At 49.8% G+C, this 6,302-nt stretch overlaps 1 protein-coding gene across 8 annotated transcripts in view; it reads left to right on the top strand.

Annotated features, from left to right (window-relative positions):
* Positions 1 to 2,486: 2,486 nt before the first annotated feature.
* The window catches only part of TTLL6 (tubulin tyrosine ligase like 6), a 47,431-nt gene continuing 43,615 nt past the window's right edge, over positions 2,487 to 6,302 (top strand). For 2 of the 8 annotated variants that reach the window (XM_070226254.1, XM_070226249.1), the window contains exon 1: positions 2,559 to 2,725. The gene's annotated coding sequence lies outside the window, so the exon portion shown is untranslated. Of the gene's footprint in view, positions 2,726 to 6,302 lie in introns of all 8 variants that reach the window. The other 6 variants (XR_011422937.1, XM_070226255.1, XM_070226248.1 and 3 more) reach the window with 5 other exon arrangements.

Below are 6,302 nucleotides of genomic sequence, written 5' to 3'. Positions count from 1 at the left end.
TTTTTTGCACACTCTTGCCTCTGAGTTGGAGCTCAGAGGAGGGGACCCAGTCTAAGTTTTTTGATGACTGGAAGGACGCTCCAACACATTGCTTCAACCTTTCACACCAGGCTCAGAAAAACCCTCAGTGTTTGCTATGTGGATGTTTGTTTCTGGTTTGCCTGGCACAAATCACAAATCACGGATGCTCTCTGACTTCCTGGCTGTCGCTCTCTGGCCCTGGAGGGGATGTCTGATGGGGTCAAATCCGCCTTTGCTCTTCAGTGGGATAGCTCTACTGTTCACCCTGCGTTTGTTCCTGTGATCATCCCTGAATGGACAGCAGTGCCAGGCTCTGGCCTATTAGCTCCCACTGCAGCCAGCCCTTTCATAAATAACTGATTGTCAGGGATTTTAATGGAAACCCTGTGGAAGCCGTAAATCTTTGCTGCTCGCTCCTGCATCCTCTCCCTCATTTCCATCACAATATCACTCCAGAGGGATGTGAGACCAAAGCGGGAGCGTGGCAGAGCAGATTGGTAGGACACTGGGGAAAGAAAGAGGCGGGATGGGGGAGGGGAACAGAGCTGGGGCAGTTGGTCTTAGGGAAGCATCTGCTGGGTGGCCAGTTGATGATGGTCACCTGGGTCCCTAGAGCCCTGGAGAGGGGGAGTGGCAAGATAGCCCAGGGCCACCTGGAGGGAAGAGGGAAGACAACAGGATGGCAGAAAGGTTTCTAGAAGAGCGGCAATGGGCTGCTGGTTCCCCCTCGGGCCCTCCAGGGTGAGCAGGTTTTCAATGTCTGCTTGGGGCTAAGCTATGCCTTTGCCTCTAGCCTCCTGCCTGCGCAGATCAGCAGGTGAAGGGACAGTGTCCTGTGTTGGGAGGAAAACTCTTCCTCTACCAACTTAGGTGCAAAAGGTAACAAAGTATATTCACATATATATGAGAGCACTCAGGAGTGAGTAACTCTTCAAACAGGTAGAGATAAACGTTTATACATCAGCTTAAAAAGGGAGGTTTAGGGCTTCAAAGGATGGAAGACCCTGATGAGACCTGTTAACACAATTTTTTTGGAATGTCCATGTGTCCAAGGACAGAGCCTGCCTGCCTGGCAATTTTCCTGGAGGATGAGGGAGGCAGTTGTGGCAGGTGACTCTCATAAAGCTCTGCTTTATTTAGATAAGAGAAATTCAGATAAGACATCTTTCTGCATCTGCTGTAGCTCAAATGTTTTCATTTCAAGTGAAAACTATGCTGGAGGGTTTTTTCAGTCCCTTCACCTGCCTTTTCTCCAGCATCCTATCAGAGCACAGCATGAAGACTGGGCACTCTCATCGGATGTAATGCTCCCAATGAATCTGCTAAAAGCTCACATCCTCTGGGAAACTCTTCTGGACCAGCTCCAACAGGCTTCACATGAAAGATGTGGATCTGGCCTCCTCCATTAGTTCTTTTGACTATAGGTTTTCAAAGAAGGGCCTGCTTCTCCTCCTCACACGTCTTCCAAGAGCCCTCAGTAGAGAGGAATGACCCATAGTCTTCCAGAAGTCTAAGAATAAACAATTCTTTTTCACAGGAGCAGCTGCATTTCAGTGGCACCAAGTCAAGCATCTGGAAAATCCTCAAGAATGAAGAGGGGTGGACATAGGCAACAAGAATCCTTGGATCAATCCACAAGGGAGTTTCCTAAAATCATTAGGGTTCAGGAACTTAAAATCGATCCTTTGCTCTTTCACCCATCCTGAATTAACCCAGGCAGAAACAGCTCTACTGACTGCCGATCCTTCGCAGGCAGGAGTCTGGGCTTAGACAGGTGGAAACCGAAGGAAACCACAATTAATTTGAATCCGTTCTCTACTCTCATTCCCAATCTGTCCGAGGACAGTCAAGACGTTGTTATGAGAAGCCAAGACCCCCGAGCTCCAGGCAGCCCTCTCTTATCGGCCACTTCAGTAGAGGGGCCACGACCCTCCTACACACTCTGAGTAGACGGATGATTTACTAAGTCTGAGCGGTTCATTATAGGTTTTCAATACCCATTTTACTTTAAAGAAGCTAAGCTTCCAAGAGATAATGTCAACTGCCCGAGGTTACACAAGCAGTAATATGCCTGAGATCTTGACTTGGGTCTCAATCCAACGCTCTCCGCACGGCGCCTCCTGCCCCTAGTTGTGGATATTTATCTCCCTGGAGGCCTAAGGATGTACAGGCACCCCTCGCTCAGCGCAGCCCGGCGCAGCCGGGCGAGGGAGCCAGACCCCCGGATCCGCGCCCACCCCGATGTTCCGGCCGCGCCTGCGCAAGGCGCCCCGACCGCGCTGGCCGGGGTGGCCGCGGACCCGGGCTGGGGCGCGTGGTGGGACTGGGTGGGAGGGCTGGGGAGGGCAGGGACCCGCGCAGGACGAGCGGTGGTCGGCCCCGCGCGCCGCCGGCTCGGCCCAGCGTCCTCGGCGTCTCCCGGGACAACCTGGAGCGCTTTTCTCTCCGAGCGCCAGGCGGTTAATTGGGTTCGGAAGGGGGCGGGGCACGGCAGCCTACCGCAGGGGCCAATCGAAGGCCTAGAAAGCCCCATATGCAAATGTGAGGGCCAGGAGGACCCCAAGTTAGGAGGAGCGCGGGTGGTGGTTAGGGCTCGTCTGGCGGCCAGTGGGAGCACGTCTCCTTAATCCTTCGAGGAGGGGCCCGCGAGTGTGGTTGGAGCGGTACAGCGCAGCGGGGCGAGACCGGGGAGTGGGAAACGCGGGTAAGAGCGCCCCAAAGCCAGGGGCTAGCCCCAGATCGCGGCCTCCTAGTGCCTTCCCAGTGAAAACCCGATGTCCCCCACGGTGCCAGTTCCCCAGGGCTACCCCTCTGCCTTCCCTGGTGACGTTCTACAGCACAAGCCACTCACCCTCACGGCCCCTGCTCCCCCTCGGCTCCGTACCTCAGCTCTCCTCCCCAGGTCTTGGTAAGGCGCGCCCTCTTCCCGGCTCCTTACTCGAGTTTCCGCTAAAATACCCTCACGCCCTTTTCTCATGCTCAAGACCCCAAGGCCAGGACCTTGCCCACACATCGACCCTTCTTTTCCCAGCTCCATTCTTCCTGTCCTCACGTCCCTCCTAAACCCGGGTCGCCCTCCGAGTGCACCCTCACTTGCTGCCTTCCCTCCATTTACCAACCCTGGTGCCCCCAGGGAGCTGTCCTTATACCAGAGAGCCCTGGGAATGCACAGATCTCTTCCTCTCCTCCTTCCCCATCTCTGGATCTTTCTCTTGATCACGTTTCTTCCTTTGTCTGGAGAAACCTCCCAGAAACACACTTCTGTTTTTCATGGCAGCACAGCCTCTGCAAATACCCCTATCCTTTTTCCAGTCTTTTTCTTTCACTTCCAGTTTTTATGTCTCACCCTCCTGAAGGAAAACTCTTCCAGGCTTGAGGAAAGTTCTCCTGTGGGATTTGGATCCTAGCAAAAATGTAACTTACAACTGGGGATGACAAGGGAAGGGAGCTAACGTGTACTAAGCACCGGTATGTGCCAGGCATTTCAATAAGTCATTTAATATGTACACCAATCCTACCATTATATTTTCATTTTACAATAAAGCCCTTATTTTGAACCAAACACTGCTTTAAGAGCAATAGGAATATTAACCCATTTAATCCTTAAAACGACTCTATAAGATGAACATTATTACGCTCATTTTACTTGTGAGGAAACTGAGGTACAAAGAGGCTCAGTTACTCCCCCACAGTCACCCTTCTAGTAAGTGGTAGAGCTTGGATTTGGATCCAGAGCCATCTGTCTTTGCTAGTAACACACTGAATATTGTGGAGAAAATGGCTGGGCATAAGCCTGCCCTGAAAATTGCATCTTCCAATCTTGCAGAATTCCCCAGTTTCCAGCAGAATAAAAGATGGCATCTGAGTCAGCAAGAAGTTTTTTTTTAAAGATTGGCACCTGAGCTAACAACTATTGCCAATCGTTTTTTATTATTATTCTTTCTTCTCCCCAAAGCCCCCCAGTACATAGTTGTGTATTCTAGTTGTGAGCGCCTCTGGTTGTGCTATGTGGGGATGCCCCCTCAGCGTGCCTTGATGAGCAGTGCCATGTCCACGACCAGGACCCAAACCGGTGAAACCCTGGGCCGATAGAGCAGAGCACAGGAACTTAACCAACTTAACCACTCGGCCACAGGGCCGGCCCCCAGCAAGATTCTTATTGTCCCAGTGAATGTGGCACGTCATTCTCAGCCCTTCTTATTGGCAAACCCCTTGAGCAGTTGAGTACCCACACCCCTCCCTTGTTAGTCCGTGTGATGCTAAAGACCCCTTCAGGCCCTGTGCTGAAATTCAAAGGGTGGCTAGAATGAAAAGCCAAAAGGCCATAAAAGGCATGTTATTTTATCCTGCCTGCATCAAAGCTCAAAGCACTTTTCTAGATATGAAGCTTTTATCTTCCTGGTGATCCTGTCATCACAGAGAAGAAAGGGAATGAGGAAGGAAGGAGATAATCGCTTGGCTTCTTATGATATGCTATGTCAAAGAGGCAAAGCTGAAAGCAAGATCCAGAGGTCTTCCCTCCACGTCTCCCCACACCCATCCACTTGGTCCTTTCCAAGAGCTAGCCACTGGAAGCCTTCAGAGGGATGCTTCGAGTAGGGGAATGAGGACCAAAGGATGAAAAGGGGAGAGGGGCGCAGGAAAACCTATTATTTGGAGGAAGAGAAGGAAGTCACAGGCAGACATCATGGGAGAGCTCTTCAGTGCTATATGTGTTCCTACAGACTGAAGAAAAGCCTAGGCTGTGAAGGTCAGGATGAAAAAATTTGGTTAAAAGTTGGAACATGTTCCAATCTTTCTTAACTGCCAAATGGTTCTTTCCACCCATTTAGAGGACACCCGTATTAATTCAGCTTTACAAAAGAAAGCACTAAACATTTTCCACCCTTCTGCAACACCTTCAGGGGAAGAAAGAGTAGTCAACATGTACAGTCCTTCAGAAGTGGACGTGAGACGTGGTCCCTGTGAAATGTCCCCAGTAACCAGCAATGTGTTTGCATGGAGCCATCCCAGTGCTCATCCCCTCCCCCTGGTGGCCAATAAAGGTCATTTTCATGCTGTCTAAACAGGATTTGACAGCCTCTGGCTTGGAAGATCCCAAGGTCAAACCCCATACTAAAATGGAAGGAAACATCAAAGTTTTTCACTGTCTTGACTATCCTATTTGGAAAGGTGAACGGAATGTGTCTTGTGTCATTAAGAAAAACTGAAGAGGTATTTACTATGTTTGCTACATTTGTAGCACAACTTAGTCTTCTTGTTTAACCTCCCCAAAGCACTTAGGCCGCATTGCCTGCCCTCTAACCTGGCATAATGGAAAGGTACACAGTGGGGCAGGAAGCCAGGGCTTCGGTCCTGCTCTGCTGACTTGCTCTCTGACTTTGTGCAAGTCTCTTTCCCTAGCTGGGCAGGGGGATTTCAAAACCTCTAAAAAACAAACAGGTTGAACCAGACACTCTCTAATGTCCCTTCCGGCTGTAATATTCAGGAATTCCATAAGAGCTTAGAAAATGTTCTAATTACACCCCAAATAAGAGCCCAGGTACAACGTGGACATTGGTGAAAAGAAGGGAAAGAAAGTGAAAATAAATACAAAGTAGAAACAATGGAGCTGTTCCCAGGTTATGGCAAATCTGGGGAGATCCAGGCCCCTTCCTGGAGGTGGGAATTTAGAAGCAGTGGCTTTAGGGAAAATGATGTGGAACTAACTGATTCTTAAGGGACTGAAGTCACCAAGGCTGCTTCTGGGAGCTCGGAGATCAGTTGCTTCCCTTTACGGCCCACCGTTAGTGAGTGATCAGCAGAGAGGGAAAGGCAGCGGGTGGAATGTGGAGGAGAGACAGGCTGTGGGGTCAAACGGACACGGCTTCTCATCCCAACTCTGCCTCTACCTTAGCCTTTCCGGGCCTCGGTCTCCTCATCTGTAATGGAGAGAAGATCATATCTGTGATATGATATTATGAGGATGAGATAGTATGTGTGTAAAGTGCTTTAGTATGATGCCTGTTACTTGCTAAGTAGCTTGTAAATAGTAGCTACTGTTATAAGTGAATGAAACTAAGTGTTTTAAGTGTCTGCTATATGGAAGTATTAAATAAATGTTATTTATTTAATGCTCACCGCAAGACTTCTATTACATAGATGAGGAAAATGAGCCTTAGGTGAAATTAGTTCATGCATTTATCCGTTCTTCCAGTCTGTTCATTCAGGAAGCATATGAACCTCTGCTATGTGCCGGACACCGTGGGAGGGGCTGAGAATTCCCAGACACAGCCTCTTCC

This window comes from Equus caballus, chromosome 11, assembly GCF_041296265.1.
Source record: "Equus caballus isolate H_3958 breed thoroughbred chromosome 11, TB-T2T, whole genome shotgun sequence".
NCBI classification, from domain to species: Eukaryota; Metazoa; Chordata; class Mammalia; order Perissodactyla; family Equidae; genus Equus; species Equus caballus.
The sequence above is the reverse complement of the archived record's forward strand: the minus strand, read 5'-3'. Positions and strand labels throughout refer to the sequence as shown.